General features: G+C 40.5%; 1 long non-coding RNA gene and 1 pseudogene across 1 annotated transcript in view; both read left to right on the top strand.

Annotated features, from left to right (window-relative positions):
- LOC112644557 (uncharacterized) overlaps positions 1–20,950 on the top strand; it is a 59,280-nt gene that overhangs the window by 11,266 nt on the left and 27,064 nt on the right. The gene's annotated exons all lie outside the window — the stretch shown is intronic.
- Positions 10,431–10,721, top strand: LOC118353863 (non-histone chromosomal protein HMG-17-like; annotated as a pseudogene).

The raw sequence follows: 20,950 nt of genomic DNA, 5'->3' as shown, positions 1-20,950 counted from the left end.
AGGTACTTCTGCCATGAAAATATTGTGTCTAAGTTGCAGCAAGCTTTTCGTGCAGGAGCCGTAAGCAGAGACCACAAGCACGTAACTACTTTTGTACTTGGTTGTTAGCAAACGTCTGCCGCCTTCTTTGTGGGGAGGCTGGGGAGCAGAATTTGGTTCAAGACTTGCTTTCTTGTGCTGGGCCGTCTCCCCTCGAGGTTACATGCGTGTGGCGAGCACATGCTTGTGTCCATGTGTGGTGTCGGTGGCCACGTGTCCCAGCCCGCAGGAAGATGGCCACCTTCACCCCCCCAACTGGGGATTTGCTAAAATGATCCAATTGTGCCGCATTCACCTGCAACAAGGCGGGGGGGGGGGGGGTTCCAGTACCAGCGCAGAGGTGGCCCTTGAGGCTCTAGGCCCCGTAGGTGGTCGCGTGAGCCCTGAGCTCTGTTCGCAGACGTTAACAGAACCTCCTCCCAGGGAGGCCTACACAAGCCAGGGCACAGGAGCCTATCATGTGAGAGTTTGACACACAGTCAAGAACCACAGAGCACACCAGGTGCCCCACTGTCCTGAGATTGTTCAGTGGCACAAAAATTGGGAGCATTCCCTCTCGAGGAATTATAGATGATAGAGAAATTTAGAATAAATTAAGATGTAAGTATCTTTAAATGCTTAGAGATACAGAAGAAGAAATTGAATGCATAAGACAACCATAAGATATTATTATTTTTTTAAATTAGGAAAATGGGGCACCTGGGTGATTCAGTTAAGTGTCTGATTTGGTTTCAGCTCAGGTCATGATCTCAGGGTGGTGAGATCCAGCCCCATGTCAGGCTCCTGAGGTCAGCTTGGAGTCTACTTGAGATTCTCTCTTTCTCTTTCCCTCTCTCTCCTCTCATGTTCTCTCTTCTCTCTCTCAAATAAATAAATAAATAAATAAATAAATAAATAAATAAATAAAATCTTTTAAAAAATAAAATTAGGGGGAGGCATAAAAACAAAATAGAAATTTTAGAAATGGAAGTATTATCATTGAAATGAAAAAGTGAAGGGATGGGATAACTCTAATGAACAGATAGCTGATGAAAGGCAAAATAGAAGTGAAGAAATCAGAATACGGTGGGAGGAGATAAAGAAACAGGAAACACGTGGACTCTCAGATTTATACCGAAACAACGATGTGTAGGCCCTTTCCTTGCACAGAAGAACTAGGTCTCCTGTGAGTAATGTATTCATATTGTCATAAGTTTCTATAAAATTTGTAAAAGCAGGATTTTAAACTACCGTTGGTTGACCACTGTCTCCATTCCTCTGGGTCCCTGTCACACAGTCCTTGGGGTGGGGAGCCTTGGGACGGCTGTGCGTCTCCTTGGCAAAGTTGGTCTGGGGGTATTTCGGTTTGTGTCCAGTGGGATGCTGGGGGGAGTGTTCAGTAAGTCCCCCGTGTAGCTCAGTTACCACGGGGGCCCTAGGCTGGGAACAGCTCCCAGGAATACGTTCCTACCACTGACAAAATGCCCAGCATCGCGTCACAGAAGGGCAAGGCCAGGGGTTGTTTCATGAGAGGAAAATACTCTATAGCCCTCGCGGCTGAGGGAGTAAAACATGCTTTCCCGTTTGCCTGTAGTTCTTATTCAAGCATCGCCAGTGCGCAGCGTTCTGGAAGCTTCCGGGGCACAGTATGACTTAACAGTTCTATGCATTGCGCAGTGCTCTTCATGGGAAGCATCCTCTCAACCCCCTTGACCTGCCTCACCCCCCAGCTCCCCTCTGACAATCATTTCTCTGTATTTAAGAGTCTGGGCTTTTGGGGTTTTCTTTCTTTCTTAAATATTCCCCACCTGAGTGAAATCATCCGGGATCTGTGTCTCTGACCTGGTTACCGAAGCTCTGTGACATGCGGTGGGGCTTGCGATGCCTCCAGCTCTGTGCTTTGGCTACCGGGGTCTTCTGCGGTTTCATATGAATTTTAGAATTGTTTTAGATCTGTGAAAAATGCTGCTGGTATTTTGATAGGGATTGCATGAAATCTGTAGGTTGCGTTGGGAAGTACGGACATTTTAACAATATTTGTTTGCCTAATCCACGAGCACGGGACATCTTTGCATTTCTTCTTGTCATCTTCAGTTTCTTTCATCAATATTTTATAGTTTCTGGAGTCCAGGTCTTCTGCCTCCTGGGTGAAGTTATTCCTAGGCATTTTATTATTTTTGGTGCACTTGTAACTGGGCCTGTTTCTCACTTTTTCTTTTGGATACGTCAGTTTTAGTGGGTAGGAATGCAAGGGATTTCTGTACATTGATTTTTGTATCCTGCAGCCTTACTGGATTCCTTTATCAGCTCTAGTAGTTTTTTGTTGGTCTTTCGGGTTTGTTCATTTCCTTCCTTCTGATTTTCTGTATGAAATAACATGTCATCCACATGCAGTGAAAGTTTTACTTCTTCCTTATAAACTTGGATGTCTTTTATTCCTCTTTCTCGTCTGATTGTTGTGGCCTAAGACTTCCAGTACTATGTAGAGTAGAAGTGGTGAGAGTGGACATCCTGTCTTCCTCCTGACCTTAGTGGAAAAGTTATCAGCTTTTCACCATTGAGTTTATCATTAGATGTGGGTTTTTCTTTCTTTCTTTCTTTTTTTTTTTTTTTAAGATTTTTATTTTATTTGTTCATGAGAGAGAGAGAGAGACAGAGACAGAGAGAGAGGCAGAGACACAGGCAGAGTTCGGAGAAGCAGGCTCCACGCAGGGAGCCTGACATGGGACTCGATCCTGGGACCTCAGGATCACACCCTGGGCCAAAGGCAGTGCTAAACCGCTGAGCCACCCAGGGATCCCAGATGTGGGTTTTTCATATACAGCCTTTATTCTGTTGAGGTTTATTCCCTCTAAAACTTCTTTGTTGAGAATTTCTATCATGAATGGAAGTTGTACTTCATCAAGTGCTTTTTCTGCATCTACTGAAATGATCATATGGTTTTTATCCTTTTTCTTTGATGTGATGTGTCATGTTGATTGATTTGTGAATATTGAACCACCCTACATCCCAAGAATAAATCCCTCTTAATTGCGGTGAGTGATTTTTTTTTAATGTATTGTTTTGGGTTGCTAATATTTTGTTGAGGATTTTTGTGTCTATATTCATCAGAGATAGAGGCCTACAGTTCTCTTTTTTTTTGTGGTATCTTTATCTGGTTTTGGTATCAGGGTAATGTTGGCTTCATAGAATGAATTTGGAAGTTTTCATGAACTCTTCTTTAAATGGCTGGTAGAATTTACCTGTGAAGCCATCTGGTCCTGAACTTTTGTTTTGTTGGGATTTTTTGGATTAATAATTCAATTTCATTGCTGTTAGTCAGTCTATTTAAATTTCTATTTCTTTCTGATTCAGTTTTGGTAGGATGTATGTTTCTAGAAATTTATCCAGGTTGTCCAATTTGTTGTCATATAATTTTCATAATATCCTTTTATAATCATGTATATTTCTGTGGTGTCAGTTGTTATTTCTCTTCTTTCATTTCTGAGTTTATTTCAGTCCTCTCTCTCTCTCTCTCTTTGATGAATCTGGCTAGAGATTTATCAACTTTGTTGATCCTTTCGAAGAACCACCTCTTGGTTTCATTGATCTGTTCTATTATTTTTCAAGTTTCTATATGATTTATTTCTGCTCTAATCTTATTATTTTCTTCCTTTTTTATTTATTTTATTTATTTTTTTTATTTTCTTCCTTCTACTAGCTCTAGGTTTTGGTTATTCTTTTCCTAGCTCCTTTAGGTGTAAGGTTAGGTTGTTTATTTGAGATTTTTCTCATTTCTTGAAGTAGGCTTGATTGTTACAAAGTTCCCTCTTAGAACTACTTTTGCTGCGTCCAAAGATTTTGGACTGTTGTGTTTTCATTTTCATTTTCATTTCTCTTCATGTATTTTTTTTATTTCATGTTTGATTTTTTTGGTTGACCCATTCATTGTTTAGTAGCATTTATTTAACCTCTGTGTATTTGTACTCTTCCCAGATTTTTTTCTTGTGATTGATTTCTAGTTCCACATCATTGTGGTTGGAAAAAGCACATGCCATAATTTCAGTCTGTTTGAATTTGTTGAGACTTGTTTTGTGGCCTAACCGATGATCTGTTTTGGAGACTGTTCCATGTGCACTTGAAAAGAATGTGTATTCTAATGTGTTGGGATGAAATGTTCTGAATATATTTATTAGATCCATCTGGTCCAATGTGTCATTCAACGTCACTGTTTCCTTGTTGATCTTCTATCTACATGACCTATCCATTGATGTAAGTGGGTTGTTAAATCCTCCAGTATTATTGTATTACTACTGATTTCTTCCTTTATGTCCATTAATACTTGCTTTATGTATTTGGGTGTTTATATGTTGGGTGCATAAATATTTATAATTGTTATGTTTTCTTATTGGATTGTTCCCTTTATAATTGCGTGGTTTACTGCTTTGTCTCATTACAACCTGTGTTTTATAATCTATTTTTTCTGATGTAATTATTGCCATCTGGCTTTCTTTTCATTTCCATTTGCATGATAAATGTTTCTCCATTCCCTCACTTTCAATCTGCAGGTGTCTTTAGTTCTAAAATGAGTCTCTTGTAGGCAGCATATAAACGGGTCTTGGGGCACCTGAGTGGCTCAGTTGGTTAAGCATCTGCCTTTGGCTTAGATCATGATCCCAGGATCCTGTGATTCAGTCCTGCATTGGGCTCCCTGCTCAGCAGGGGATTCACTACTCTCTCTCCCTCTGCCCCTCCCCTGGCTTGTACTCTCTTTCTCTCAAATAAATAAATAAAATCTTTAAAAAAAATAAATGAGTCTTGCCTTTTAGCCGTCAAGTCACCCTATGTCTTTTGATTAGAGAATTTAGTCCACTTACATTCAAAGTAATTACTGATAGGTATATAGTTACTACTATTTTGTTACTTATTAGTTGTTTTGTTTTTTTGGGGGGGTATTTTTTGTCAGTGACAATTGATACAGGAGGACAGTGAAATTTTATCTTCCATGTGCTGAGGAAAAATATTAATTTAGACTTCTAGCATTCCATACCAAGAGGGAAACAAACGCATTTCTAGACATTTAAAAGTGAAAAGGTTGACTCTCAGTATATGAGCTACTTAAATAATACTTCTTGGCAAGAAAAACAGAAGAATTCAGAAGGAAGAGATAGAATCCAGGAAGAAATGGTAAGCAAGAAAAGTTTCTAAGCTGAAAACAGGAATTAAAAAGAAAAAAATCAACCCGAGGGCACCTGAGTGTTTCAGTTGATTGAGTGTGGGACTCTTGGTTTCGGCTCAGGTTGTGATCTCTGGGTTGTGGGATCAAACCATGGGTTGGGCTTCACACTCAGCGGGGATTCTGCTTGGGATTCCCTCTGTTCCTCTCCCAACTCGTGTGCACATGTGCACACTCTCTCTTCTCTCAAAGAAATAAATATTTAAAAATATAAAAAAATTTTAAAAATCCCACAAAACAACAACAAAAAAACCCAATTTGGGTGTGTTCGGGAGCAAAGTGGAACTTGAACACAATATAAAAATAGCATATAAGAAGGAAAGGATAAGGGTGAAGCATTTTAAGTTTGTTGATACTTTTTTAAAAAAATCAAATCGAATTTAGAGTTTAAGCTGAATATCTTTAAGGTTAAGGAATTAATCTTTCTTAAGATCATGAGATCAAGCCGACATCGGGCTCTGCAGTGGGTGTGCAACCTGCTTAAAATTCTCTCTTCTCCCTCTGTCCCTCCCCAACTCTGCTCATGTGGGCTCTCTCTCTCTCTCTGTAAAAAAAAAAAAAAAAGAATTTAAAAAAGAATCTTAAATTAAAAAAAATTAAGAGAACAAAAGTAGGAAGTATAACTGTAGAATCAGTGGGGGAAAAAGGGCAGAATTACTTGTTCAATATAATGTAGGAAAAAAAGGGAAAGGATGAAAAAAATCAAAGGCTCTGGGTGGCACAGAAGAGGGGTATTATTATTATTATTATTATTATTATTAACAAATGAAGCAAATGAGACTCAAAGAGTTTACATGATTTACCTGAAATCAGACATCTAAGTGAAGGAAAGCAAACTCTGGTCTTCAGCCTTTTAGGTAGGTTATTTTTTTCTATCTCAATAAGCTCTAGTGTCTCCTTCATTTCTAAAAGGAACCCTGAAATATCTTTGACACCTGGTTATATTTGAATAATTCCGAAATATCTCTGAAGCAGATACTTCCATCCAAATGTCTTGTTTCCACCCCCTCCTCTAATCTCAGGCTCCTGGGTCACGGTGGATGCGGCCCTCCTGACGCTGCACATCAAGTAGGGACTTTGTCCATTTCCCTGGCCCCTGACGCCCCAACACACACATCCACTCACGGCCTGCCCTTGGGTCAACACCCTGCCTTTGAAGTAAAACAAGGAGCTGAAATGATGGCAAAAAAGGCCTGTGCTTATACGTTAAATTTTATTTATGGTTTCTGAGGTTAGCCAAGGAGATTTTTTGTTGGATTTTGAGGAAAACAGTTGGAGTTTCCTAAGAATGGAACCCCCTCCCCAGCCTCAACTGTCAGATGATTTTTCCAGGAGAAACTCAACAGCCACTTTGCCTTAAAGGGCCTTGCTCACTGTGCATGGTGTGGGGAGAGGCGGAGGGGGTGCTGCGGCTAGCAGGGCTGGTGCTTGCACTTCACTCACCTTTCTTTTTGTCTGCTAGGTTCTTGTGTGTGTGTGTGCTAGATTCTATTCGATTATCTATCTTTTTATGTCGTGTTTGATGTTTTATCTTGCTTATTTTCTCTACTAAGTGTATAAGGTTTTAGTACTTACTGGATGAGAGGGATTCATTTTAACTGAATTATTTAAGCTCTAGAAATCTGGAAGCATTCTTCCTTAAAATCCCACGTCGGAATCTGGCTAAGAGTGCTTGGGTAGGAGGCCTTGGTAATCTGATTTGTTGGTGACCTCAGTTCCTGGAACTGCACCTCTCGGAGAACCAGGGCCTTTTATGGCGTGTTAGAAGCTTGGCCAGTGTGCCAGCATCTTTTATCAGAGTTGTGCTGGCATACATATGCTCACATAACTTACTCTTCTTGTTTTATTTTACTCCTTTGGTGACTGGGACAAATTTGTATGCAAGACACTAGGTTGACACAAAATAATCCCTTTACAGAAAAATAGGAAAAATTTAATTCACTAGAATTCTCCCTTTAATTTCTGGTTTTCCATTCACTGTTCAAACCTGTTTTTCCTCCACCAATTTATAGAAGCAGCACTTGTCAAGGTCACCATGTTGTCAACACAGTTTGTATTTGAAAAACACATCAACACTACCTGTCTCTTGAAATACTCTCCTCTCTTGTATTTCCTGATACCACGTTTTCCTGGAAATCCCATTTTCTGCTCCTTCTCCTTTGTTGACATCAGCTCCTTTATGTCCAACCTCTAAATGTGCGGATTCTTCAGATCTGGTCCTGGGACCCCGCCCCCCCCCCCCCCCCCCCCCCCCGCTTCCTCTCCCTAGATCTTCTGGATCTCCATGGATTCCTGAGTCCTTGCCTCCCAGCTTCATACATCTTGCCCATATCTTTCCTTTAATTGTCAGAGGTACACGTCCAACCGTCACTTAACATATTCATGTGATGCTTCACATCTCAAATTCAGTATGTTTGAAAAAGAACATGAGTTCTTTCCACCATCAATTGTAGACACTATTAGCCACTCGTGCAACTCTCCTCATCTTATATTTGTTGCTGGCAAAACTCTGATTTTCTTCTGCTAGCCACTTTTTCAAGTAGTTTTAGGGTTAGAGAAAGACTAAGTGGGAAGTATGGAGAGTTCCCATATCATCCCTCTCTAGTCCCCCACTTACCCACAGTTTTCCCTGGTATTAACATCTTGCATTAGTGTGGTATATTTGCCAATATTGGACCAATGTTGATAAGTCATTATTAATTGAAATCCATAGTTGGCATCAATGTTTACATTTGTGTTGTACACAGTCAGCTTTAACCAGTGGATGACGTCATGTATCCACTGTCATACTATCAGATGAATAGTTTTGCTGCACCTCAATCCCCAGCATTCTACCCCCTGGCAACAACCACTGATCAGTTTTTTAAGTATTTATTTAAATTCCAGTGAGTTAACATACAGTGTAATAGTTTCAGGTGAACGATATAGTGATTCAACGCTTCATTACAAGGCCTGGTGCTCCTCACAACTGCACTCCTTAATCCCCTTCGCCTATTTACCTTCCCCCTCCGGTAACCACCAGTTTATTCTCTATAGTTAAGAGTTGCTTCTTAATTTGCTTCTCTCTCTCTCTTTTTTCTCCCCTTTGCTCATTTGTTTTGTTTCTTAAATTCCACATATAAATAAAATCATATGGGGTTTGTCTTTCTCTGACTGACTTATTTTGTGTAGCATAATACTCTCCAGCAAGATTTCATTCTATTTTATGGATAAGTAGTGTGTGTGTGTGTGTGTGCGCGCGCACGCGGTCACCACATCTTCTTTAACCATTCATCAATCAATAGACACTTGGGCTGTTTCCATGTCTTGGCTATTGTAGATAGCGCTGCTATAAACATTGGAGTGCGTGTATGCCTTTGAATTAGTATTTTTGTATTCTTTGGTTAAATACCCGGTAGTGTAATAGCTGGATCCTAAAACTTGTATGGAACCCCCAAAGGACTCCATATAGCCAGAGTAACCTTGAAAAAGAAAAATCTGGAAGCATCACAGTCCAGACGTCAAGTTATATTATAAAACTGTAAAGTTATCATGACAGCATGGTATTGGCACAAAAATAGATACATAGATTGATAGAACAGAATAGAAAACCCAGAAATGAACCCACAATTATATGGTCAAATAATCTTTGACAAAACAAGAAATAATATCCAATGGGGAAAAAGACAGTCTCTTTGATAAAGGTGCTGGGGAAACTGGACAGCAACAAGCAAAAAAGAAAAAAAAAAAAGAAAGGAAAAAAGAAACTGGACCACTTTTTTGCACCATACACAAAAGTAAATTCAAAATGGATTAAAGACCTAAATGGGAGACATGAAACCATAAAAATCCTAAAAGAGAAACAGGCAGTACCCTTTTTGACATCGGCCATAGCAACTAGCTATGTCTAGATATGTCTCTTTTGACAAGGGAAATAAAAGCAAAAATAACTATTGGGATTTCATCACAACAAAAAGTTTCTGCTCAGTAAGGGAAATAAGAAAGCTAAAAGGCAACGTACAGAATGGGAGAAGGTATTTGCAAATGACGTATCTGATAAAAGATAGTTTCCAAACATATAAAGAGCCTACAAAACTCAACACCTCAACAACAAATAATCCAATTTAAAAAAGGGTAGAAGACACGAACAGACATTTCTCCAGAGAAGGGACACTGATGACCAACAGACACATGGAAAGTGCTCATCGTCATGGATCCTCAGGGAAATACGGGTCAAACCTACAGCGAGGTATCGCCTCACGCCTGTCAGAGCGGCGAACGTCAACCACACAGGAAACAGTAGGGTACAGTGTGGGCGAGGGTGTGGAGAGAGGGGAGCCCTCTTGCCCTGTTGGTGGGGATGCAAACTGGTGCAGCCACTGTGGGAGACAGTGTGGAGGGTCCTCAAAGAGCTAAAAATAGAACCACTGATCTATTTAATGTCTATGCAGTTTTTTTCCAGGATGTACCATTGTTACAATCATATACTCAGATTGGCTTCTTTCACCAAAAACTATTAAGCACGTAGAGTTCCTTCAGGTCTTTCCATAGCTTGAGCTCCCATTTCCTTCATTGATGAATAAGGTTTCAGTGTGCGACTGTGCCACCGTTTATGACCCATTTAAGTATCAAAAGATACCTTGATGGCTTCTAATTTTTGATAGTTATGAATATAACTGGTATGAACATTCTTATGTAGGTTTTTGGGTGAACATACATTTTTATTTGCACCTTCCTCACTTACTTTGGAGACAGGATTATGTCTCCAGTATCAGGGAAATATCCTGATGGATACAGAACAATACAGAGGTCCCTTTCTCCTTGCATGCAGCTGGGTTAGGGTGGTCATTCTGCCGGTAACACCTGACTAGGGACTTCTGCGGGACTTCTAGAAAAATCTTTCTTCACTCCTAGGAAGGAGACAGTGGTTGGGATGGCCCCTCCCATCTCTAGACATGCTCATGCCTAAAACTGCTGCACCCCATGGCCGAGGATAGTCCTATGTAAGGAACCGAGCGCTAAGAGGACCGCAGAGGAGCGAAGCCAGCGCTCGGGAGGGCAGCACCTGGACCCCTCCTGCTCACTTCTTGGTTGTATCAGCTAACACGTTGTCAAAAGATCTAATGCAAATTAACTGGAGCAGTGGGTAGAAGAGGAGGCGAGAACGACCCCCGGACCGGCCAAAGCCCGCGGGCCCCTGCATCCCCGCCATGGCCCCATGCCCAAGAGAAGGGCTGAAGGGGAGGCTAAAGGAGATAAAGCCAAGGTGAAGGATGAGCCACAGAGAAGAGCTGCAAGGCTGTCTGCTAAACCTGCTCCTCCCAAGCCAGAGCCCAAGCCTAAAAAGGCCCCTGCAAAGAAGGGAGAGAAGGTACCCAAAGGGCAAAAGGGGAAAGCTGATGCTGGCAAGGATGGAAATAGCCCTGCAGAAAGGGGAGATGCCAAAACGGACCAGGCACAGAAGCTGAAGGTGCTGGAGATGCCAAGTGAAGTGTGTGCATTTTTGATAACTGTGTGCTTCTGGTGACTGTACAATTTGAAATACTATTTTTTTAATCAAGTTTTATAAAAATGCAGAATTTTGTTTTACTTTTTTTTTTTTTTTTTTTTGAGTTATGTTGTTAGCACACGGAACACTTCATTTTTGTTTTGGGGGAAGGGCACATGTCACTAATAGAATATTTCCAAAGCTAGATTGATAACAAAAGGGAAAAACACCTTCCCCTTCTAGTTTTGAGAAACTTCCTCTTGGCTCCCAGGAGGAGGGATTCCTTGATGTTGACACACAGGAGCCACCTTGGTGCTGTGGAAAAACTAAAATTCATTTTTTTATGTCCTCTTCTCCCTCTCTGCCTTCAACATAGACTTGACACCCTTAAACCCAGAGACCTGTTAGAACCTGACCCCATGAAATGGTTCCCAGTATGTCAGGCAATCTAGACTTGACAGGGTCGCCACTGAGATGGCATCCCTCAAAAGAGTTCCCTTTTTTAGCTTGTGGATCTTCAGATTGATAATTCTGCCATTTTCATTTCATTTCCTGAAAGTCAGGGTCAGCTTGTGAAAAGTTGTTAAACAACATGCTACATGTGAACTGTCAACTCTAAACTTTCCCCGTTCAGAGCATCACGTGAAGACTTCCTTGGGTTTCACAGTGGCTTCCTGATTTTGGTGGTCCGCTGAAGAAGGGAGTTTGAAGGTTGTTGTATACTGTGAGCAATCGTCCGCCCATGTCCTGCCTGAAATATCATGATAGTTTATGAAAAGTATCTTTAATAAAGCTGGATACAGTCTGGCTTGGGAAAAAAAATAAAGCAAATGAGTTTTCTGTTAGCCAACAGCAATCTAATGGTCCCCCCCCCCAAGCCCCATCTATCTTCCTTATTTCAGTAAATGGCATCATGGTTGTCTACATGGTCATTCAAATCCGAAATTTAAAAGCTGTCTCTAGATACCCCCTCCCTGCCTCTCCCTCAGGCACCTCCCTTGCACCCAATCCATCTGCAGGTCCAACTGCTTCTTCGAGACCTCCCACAGCTTATCCTCTTCTCTCTTTCTACAAACACACCTGAGTCCACGCCGTCATTATCTTTTTTGCCAGAATTGCTGCGGATCCGCTTTCATCTACTCCAAGACCCCTCCGGCTGGGTCTCCAGTCGTGTAGCAACAGAGATGGAATCAGGCCCTTCATCCAACATCCTTCCATGGCTTCTCATGGTTCCTAGACCAGTAGCCAAATTCAGCCCCCAGCCTATAGCACCCTGCTGATGTGGCTCTGTCACTGTCCAGACTCAGGGCTTGCTGTCCCCTGGTCACACTGGTTCGCTTCCCACCCCCGGCGGACATCCGACCCGCGTCAGCATCTTTGCACTGTCTAGTCCCTCTGCGCGCACTGCCTTCCAGGACGATGCGGCACCCCCTCCCCACGCATATCCAGTTCACCTAATTGTCTCTCCACATTTTTATGCGTCAGCATAAGGATCACCTGCTCAGGGAGCCTTCCCTGGACACCTATTTTGAGGCTGCGGCCCATCGTTTCTCTCTGGTGTGGTCTCTTGTTTGTCTCCTTTGAGGCACTTACTGCAAAAGGTTGGTTGGTCGGTTATTTCACTGCTCCCCCTACTTCTCTCTCCCACAATAATGGAAGAGATGAAGGATTCCCCTTGTTCTGCTAGCCGAGGGGTCCCCCAGCACCCGGCCAACACCTTGCATATAAGGGGCACTCCATAGGAGGTGCCAGATGAAGGAGGAACAACAAACTCCTCTTTTATGTAATTCCAGTGTGATTCACACGCAAATTAGCTTCCGGCCTTCAGCATAGTGGTTCACCAATCCTGTGTGTTACTCAGTGCTCATCACTGAAGTGTGCCCCAATCCTCTTCACCTCTCTTACCCATTCCTCCCACCTCCCAACTGGTAACCATCCGTTTGTTCTTTATGAGTCTGTTTTCTCTCTTTTGTTGTGGTTGTTGTTGATTTGTTTCTTTTCTTATTTTTAATAGCCATGTCTGTTGATCTTAATCTGGCATTCATCAAGTTTTTTTTTTTTTTTTTAAGATTTTATGTATTTATTCATGAGAGACACAGAGAGAGGCAGAGACACAGCCAGAGGGAGAAGCAGGCTCCCAACGGGGAGCCCGATGTGGGACTTGATCCCAGGACCCTGGGGTCATGCCCTGAGCCGAAGGCAGATGCTCGACCACTGAGCCACCCAGGTGCCCCTGATTTTTTTTTTTTTTTTTTTTTTAGTTTTTTTATGATAGTCACACAGAGAGAGAGAGAGGCAGAGACATAGGCAGAGGGAGAAGCAGGCTCCATGCACGGGGAGCAAGATGTGGGATTCGATCCTGGGTCTCCAGGATCGCGCCCTGGGCCAAAGGCAGGCGCCAAACCACTGCGCCACCCAGGGATCCCTTTTTTTTTTTTTTTTTTAACAAGAGAATGGCACAGTGGAAAGGCAGAGGAAAGGGAGAAGACAGTTAAAAATAAAAGGTAGAAGAGGCATTTTATAATTTATTAATCTATGAATATTAGTATCTCATTTTAGAATTTGAAAATTCTCACTTCCGAGACATCTGATTTAGAGAGCATAAAAAAGTTCATTGTATAAATTTTACAATTTTTATTCCACTTGAGTGGGAAAACAATCTAGTTTAGTTCAGTAGAAATGACTGTGAATCCAGTGACCAAATTCCACTTATGTGAGTTTATAAAGGGTTTGCAGATAATGAGAAAGAGGTCACTGGGATTACTATTCACTCTTGAGAGATGTTTTTATTTAATGTCTGTCTTACTGCCATGAGGAAAAGTAGCTTTATTAATCTTTCAGAACTACATTAGATTGAGTCAATTATAGCCCTTCCATTAAGAAAATTAGATTTTTTTTCATATTTGCACTATGTGGACTGCAATAAGCACAGAAACCAAACATTTTGAGTAGACACCAGGCCTTTAAATTATGGAGCAATTTAGATTGATTTATCAAGCAGATGAAGTTGTTTAGAAGCAGGGGAAGAAAGAAGAAGGATTTAAAAAACTCATTATCATTTAATCAATGACTAAATATTTTTTAGTTGTGGTGATAAAACTTTCATTTCAAAACCAGTACCTAGTTTAGAAATTCATTTATCAGCTGTCTTTTTGGAAGGATTCTAAGAGACACCGCATAATTCTTAAAAATCTCTCTGGGAATATCAGAAAAGCTCTAGTTTCAACATGTCAGTTCACTTCTTTTCAATGTGTGTTTCTGTTGATAAATATTTTATTAAAATATGATATAGGTTTCAGCTTTCCCTATTAGTATTACCTTCCCTTCTCCTTCCCAAATCCCTTATGGCCAAGTTCAAACCTGTGATATTGTGTTTTGTAATAAGAAATATATATTTGGTGTTCTTCGGATTTCTGGCACAGAGCTCCTGAAATCACTGGAATTTCCTAAGTATTAGGAACAAGAAAGGTATCTTTATTATGTTAATGAAATGACTTTTGGAAAACACAGTAAGTAACTAACAATGGGGTTGTTTGCCAGGAGACACAACCCTGTGCTTAGAAGATCAGAACTTCAGTTCAGTCCCCTATCGCTGCCCCTGAATTCCCAGGAAGGAGGGAAGGGCTGGAGGTCGAATCAGTCACCAATGACTGGTGATTTAATCAATCGTGCCTCTGTAACGTCATCATGTTCAGAGAGCCCCCAGGTTGGTGATCACTTGGAGATTGGGGGAGGGAGGCCCACTTAGAGAAGACATAAGAGCTCCACAACCTTTCCCCATAGCTTGATCTCTGTATCTCATCCATCTGGATATTCCCGAGTTACATTTTTTCATAATAAACCAGTAATCTAGTAAGCAAAATGTTTCTCTGAGCCGCTCTAGAAAATTAAGCAAACTCAAGGAGAGGGTCATTGGAATCTTTGATCTATATCAGAAGCACAGGTGACACCCTGGACTTCCGATTGCATGTGAAGTTGGAGGGGCAGGTCACTGTCTAAGGACCGAGCCCTTGGCCTGCGGGATCTCATGCTACCTCCAGGTAGACAAAGTCAAAGTTGCATTAAGTCATAGAGGAGCCAACTGGTGTCTGAGAATTGCTTGCTGGGGGCGGGAAACCCTCACACACTGGAATTGGGTGCGGAATCATAGCTGGTGATCAGAAACGGGATGAGGGTCAGGATCTTAAAGTCCTGCCAGGAACTCAAAGCCTCTCCAGATGGCCCCACAGAGCCCCTTCTCTCCTGAACTTCTATGAACCCTAGATTTAGCACCGACTTTTTCTGGTTTTGTCTTGCTTGTATGCTACTGTGGAACAGATTTTTGAGTTTCTGGTGTAATCCTACCCTCCAGATTGCTCCCACCTCTGGGCCACCAGGGAGGGGTGTTACTGTATAGGTGGGTTTGGACTACCCGATGTTTCCCGGCTGCCATATTGATTTGATCAGAAGAGGTCAGCACTTGACTCCTGCCCGGCCAATCATGCTCTCTTTTTAGGAATTCAACCTTTGGTTGGAGAATAGCTAGTCCTTCTCTGTGGGTTCCTTGAAAATAACTTTGTAATCAGAAGTTGTCTTCTTACATGCAGTCATAGCAGGGGAGCCCATGAGGAGAGAGAAGACTGAAGCAGCAACATGGGAAACAGATGGCGGTGGAATAGCTGGGGGAGAAGCTGATGGTTTTCCGTCCTTGATCACATGTCCTTATAAGGTCAGGCTTTTGTCCTTTCCTTGGGTCCCATGAAAAACCCTGATATTGTGATAATAAATACTCTTGTGTTGCTTTGGCGGGCTTGGCGGGCTTAATACACTAAAGAAAGTTGAAAAAGATCTATGTTTCTCATCTCAGCAGTGACTGTATATTCTGGGATTTAGAAATATTTGTGGAACGAAAGATCAGGAATATAGCTTTACCTCTCCTCTCAATGAGAACAGCACTAGGCTCACAATAACTGCTTCTTAAGCTCAGTCTGCAAATTCCATTTATTAAAAGTAATAAAAGTGTAAGAAAAATAATAACCTAGGACTTTCTTTCCGGAAAGCATTGAACCTTACGTGAATGTTTTCAATTTAAAATTCATGGTTCCAGGACTGCCTGGCTGGGTGACTCTGGGCAAGTCACTTAGTCCTTGAAAGCCTCTGTTTTTTCATATATAAAATGGGGATGGTAAGGCTGTTGGGAGGCTTAACTTGGAGAATGTGTGTGTAAGGTAGCGTAGAGTTAGCATGTCTGTCAATAAGAATCGAATGTTCCAAGGCAGAGAAAAACTCTAATATTGGCTTTAACAATAAAAAAAAATTATCCTGGTGCCCGTAACTGACTAGGCCAGAGTTGTGACAGGCTTCAGCTGAAGTTAGCTCACCAGAGATGCGATTTCTCTCCTCTGCCTTTTGCAGTATCAGCTTCATCCTTGGGTTCCATCCTGAGGTCCCTTGGCAGATGTGGGCGCTCCCCACTTAGTGACAAGCTGGATGCAACCATCCCATCTGTCACCTCCTTATGCACACTCTGCAGTAGCTTGGATGAGGGCACTTCTTTTCAAGGCCTTCCAGAAAACTCATTGGTTCTAATCGGATCCCTTAGTATGCGAGTCATTGCAGGTCAGAGGACGGGATGGGATTCACCGATTGAATCGTCAGCACCCATTTCTGGTGTAGGAATAGTGGGAGGGACAGGTCCCCGAAGGAAATGTAGGGAATTCTTCTCAGAAGCAAGAGGAATTAATTTGGAATATGTGTCTTTCATAGCTTGTCTTTCAGTTCAATAAATGTACCTTTTTCTTACCTTTGAAAGGATTTTTAAAAACCTACACAAAATAGGATATATTACTTTCCCCAATATTTTATTACATATGAGCTCTTACAACTGTTGCATAAACTTTCATAGGAGTTTGTCTCAATGTGATTTTTAGAAATGGATGCTAAGAAATAATTTGTTCTTTTTTAAAAAAACTTTTCATTTTTTATAAAAGTGTAGTTAACATAGTGTCACGTTAGTTTCCGGTGTCCCACACAGTGATTGGACAACTCTGTATGTAATGCTTACCACGGCTGCAGCTCCCATCCGTCACTGTACGAGGCTCTTACAACACCGTGGGCTCTATTCTCTATGCTGGGCCTTTTATCCCTGTGACTTATCGTTCCATAACTGGAAGCCAGTATCTCACTCCCCTTCACCCAGCCCTCCCCTGACAGCCATAGTTTGTTCCCTGTATTTATGGATCTGTTTCTGCCTTTTGTTTCATTTTTTTTATCCATTTGTTTTGTTTTTTAGGTTCCACATATAAGTGAAATTATATAATATTATAATTATATAGTATTTGTCTTTCTCTGACTTATTCCACTCAACATAATGCCCTCTAGGTCCATCCAAGTTGTCACAGATGAAGATCTCATTTTTTTTAATAGATGAGTAATATCCTATTATGTGTCTATTTTATTATTTATTTATTTATTTATTTATTTATTTATATCTATAAATACACACACACACACACACACACCCCTCCTTCCCCATCTTTTTTATCCATTCTTCTATCGATGGGCACTTGGGCTGCTTCCACACCTTGGCTATTGTAAATAATGCTACAGTAAACACAGACGTGCATATATCTTTTCTAGTGTTTTCTTTTCCTTTGGGTAAATACTCAGTGGTGGAATTACTGGATCATACAGTATTTCTAACTTCTTGAGGAACCTCCATACTTTTCTCCACAGTGGCCGCACCAATGTATGTTCCCACCAGCAGTGCATAAGGATTCCCTTTTCTCCACATTCTTGCCAACACTTGTTATTTTTTGTCTTTTTTTTGATTATAGCCATTCTGACAGGTGTAAGGTGATACCTCACTGTGACTTTGATTTGCATTTCCCTGGTGATTAGTGATGTTGAGCATATTTCCATGTGTCTGTTGGCCATGTGTGTGTCTTTTATTGGAAGTGTGTCTATTCAGGTTCTGTGCCCAATTTTTAATTGGGTTATTTGGGTTTTTATCTGCTGTCGAGTTGTAGAAGTTCTTTATATATTTAACCCTTTACTGGAGATAAGCATTTGCAAAGATCTTCTCTGATTCAGTAGGTTGCCCTTTTTTTCTTGATGATTTCCTTCTCTGTGCAAGAGCGTTTTTATTTTGGTAGAATCCCAGGAGTTTTTTGTTTTTTTTTTTCCTTTTGTTTCCCTTGCCTGAGGAAACATAACTAGAAAAATGTTGCTGATGTCAAATAAATTACTGCCTATGTTTTCTTCTTGAGTTTTACAGTTTCAGGCCTTACTTTTAGGTCTTTATTCCATTTTGAGTTTTATTTTTGTGTATGGTGTGACAAAGTGGTCCAGTTTCATTCTTTTGCATGTAGCTGCCCAGTTTTCCCAACACCATCTATTAAGAGACTGTATCTTCCCCACTGTGTATCCTTGCCTCCTTTGTCATAGATTAATGACTATATAGAATGGCTTTATTTTTGGGTTTTCTAGTCTCCTCCATTGATCTCTGTGCCTGTTTTTGTGCAGGTACCACACTGTTTTGATGATGATAGGTTTGTAGTATATCTTTAAATCTGAGACTGTGAGACCTCCAGCCTTGCCCTTCTTTCTCAAGATAACTTTAGCTATTCGGAGTCTTTCGTGGTTCCAGACAGTAAATTTTAGGATTGTTTGTTCTATTTCTGTGAAAAAATGCTTTTGGTAACTTCATAGGGATTGCTTAAAAATCTGTAGGTTGCTTTGGGTAGAATAGACATTTAAATAATATTACTTTTTCCAATCCATGAGCATGAAAATAATTCATTCTTAATTGAAAGGTTGATTTAAACAAATAGTTGTCTTTTTATTTATTTTTCTTTTTATAGGGTTTTGACTTTTCATAGTCTTCTAAGGAAAAGGGATTTTGGCAATCTTTTAATTCAAAGAGTCTCCTTTGATTTCAATATCTGGTTTCTGATATCTTCAGTTCCTGTTGTATTTCTTTCCAGTTATCCTCTGAATTAAGAACTTTGTTCTCCCATGACTCTTATTACTACTGTACTTTTTCAGAGATGAAGCTCTGGACCCACTTGAACCCATTTGTACCTGGTAGATTCAGAATATTTGGGAAGCTATTTATTAACCTATACTTTTAAACATAATATTCTAGCATAGTTTATGAATTCAGTTTAATTATATACGTTGTATTGGTTCAAACCTGTATTATTTGGATCATTACACAATTTTTTACAAACTTGCTATTTGTTATATCCCCCTGAAAAAATTCCGTATTAACCCCCTTTTAGTGTTTCTGATAATCCCTACCTCAAGTTTTCAGTTATTTAGTAGGTTTACCAGCCCATAGAGAGATGCTGAGATGCTGGGCACCTTGATGTTGTGACTATGATGGAGTTAATTTCTGCAAATTTTCCTCATCAGATTCCTAATTTATGCATCTGATAAAAAATTATATGTGATGTATCATAATTATCTCTAATACATTAGAAACTAATTTAAAAGAAAATAAGTTGTTAAATTATATTTAGTTAAAAAAAATTATATTTAGTTAACTATTTATTTACTGGTATTAAATTATTTACAGTAATAATATGTTGTTTTTGAGAAGTGCCTGCATGCAGTAGTGGAGAATTTTTTCTTTTAATTGTAATTGAGAAATAAAAAATGAAAAATGTTAAGCTAAGCCAGTTGATGTTTTATAGTACAAAAATATAAAAACTGCGAACATTAGATTATATAGTTTTGATCCATTTTTGATGCCACAACACACTGCTAAAATTTTAATCGAAATCTTAATATGAATTCTTATATTAAATTGATATAAATTCTGTATATTTACTATATTACTATATATTTAAAGTGGGCATTGCCTTTTAAAAGAGAAAAGTCTCAATCTTTCTCTTTTTTTTCCTCCCTCTCTTCTTCCATCTCCATCTGTTTATACAGAAAGAGGTTGGCTGGCCTTATTCGATACCTCTTGGAAGACTCATGAACGATCATTTATTTAATTAAGTAAATCACGACAGTTTTAACCCTGGAATATGCCCTATAGAGTTTCTGCCACAAAATGCATCTCAGTGAAACATTGTCACCTAAAATTTGTAGCATCTGTTTGGTGAGTGTTGATTTGGGGCTCATACTGGATATTATGTTTTTCTTGTTCATCCTGTCTTAGTCCATACGGCATGCCTTTCTCCATCTGCAGTGAGCAGTCTTTCATGTTGATATTTCAGTTTTTTAAAAAAGATTTATTTATTCAAGAGAGAGCATGTGTGCGTGTGAGAGAGAGCATGCAAGCAGGGGGAAGGGCAGAGGCAGAGGCGAGGAAGAGAGAGAATCTCAAGCAAACCCCTTGCTGAGAATGGAGCCCAACACAGGGCTCACTCTCATGACATGAGCCAAAACCAAGAGCTGGACACTTAATTCATAAGTGAACAAAATGTGTGACTTGATTTTTGGTTTTTGGTTTTGATTTAAGCTGGACTCCCCTTCTGTCCTGCTAAAGTATAATTTTCAAAAGGCTGAATATTTATGACTCTCAGGCAAATATACTATGAACACGTCAAAGATTTTATTTACTCAAGGAGGGAAGAAATAAGGCGATAAACTGGTCTAAAGAGCATTTGAGGGACGCCTGGGTGTCTCAGTGGTGGACCGTCTGCCTTCAGCTCAGGTCATGAACCCGGGGTCCTGGGATCGAGTCCCACATCAGGCTTCCTGCAGGGAGCCTGCTTTTCCCTCTGCTTGTGTCTCTGCCTCTCTCTCTGTGTCTCTCATGAATATATAAAATCTTTATTTATTTGTTTTTATTTATTTTATTTTTAAAGATTTTATTTATTTATTTATTTATTTATTTATTTATTCGCCGGACTCGATCCCCGGTCTCCAGGATCACACCCCAGGCTGAAGGCGGCACTAAACCGCTGCGCCACCTGGGCTGCCCTATATAAAATCTTAAAAAAAAAAAAAAAAGCATTTGAGAATCTATATACACACAGACATACACATAAAGGGATTTTAGGACAAGATTTCTCAGATATTACCTTCTTACCTTCAACCAGAAAATTTGTTTACGTTTCTGAGACAGAAATCTACAAGATACCTTTGCCCCTATAGGGTTGTAAACTAGCCCAGTTGATAGAAAGTCAAGCCCAGTACTGCATTGAGAGAAAACCCTGGGGATCCCGGGTGGCTCAGCAGTTTAGCGCTGCCTTCAGCCCAGGGCGTGATCCTGGAGTCCTGGGATCGAGTCCTGCGTCGGGCTTCCTGCATGGAGC

Source organism: Canis lupus, chromosome 1 (assembly GCF_003254725.2).
Source record: "Canis lupus dingo isolate Sandy chromosome 1, ASM325472v2, whole genome shotgun sequence".
Taxonomy (NCBI): domain Eukaryota; kingdom Metazoa; phylum Chordata; class Mammalia; order Carnivora; family Canidae; genus Canis; species Canis lupus.
The sequence above is the reverse complement of the archived record's forward strand: the minus strand, read 5'-3'. Positions and strand labels throughout refer to the sequence as shown.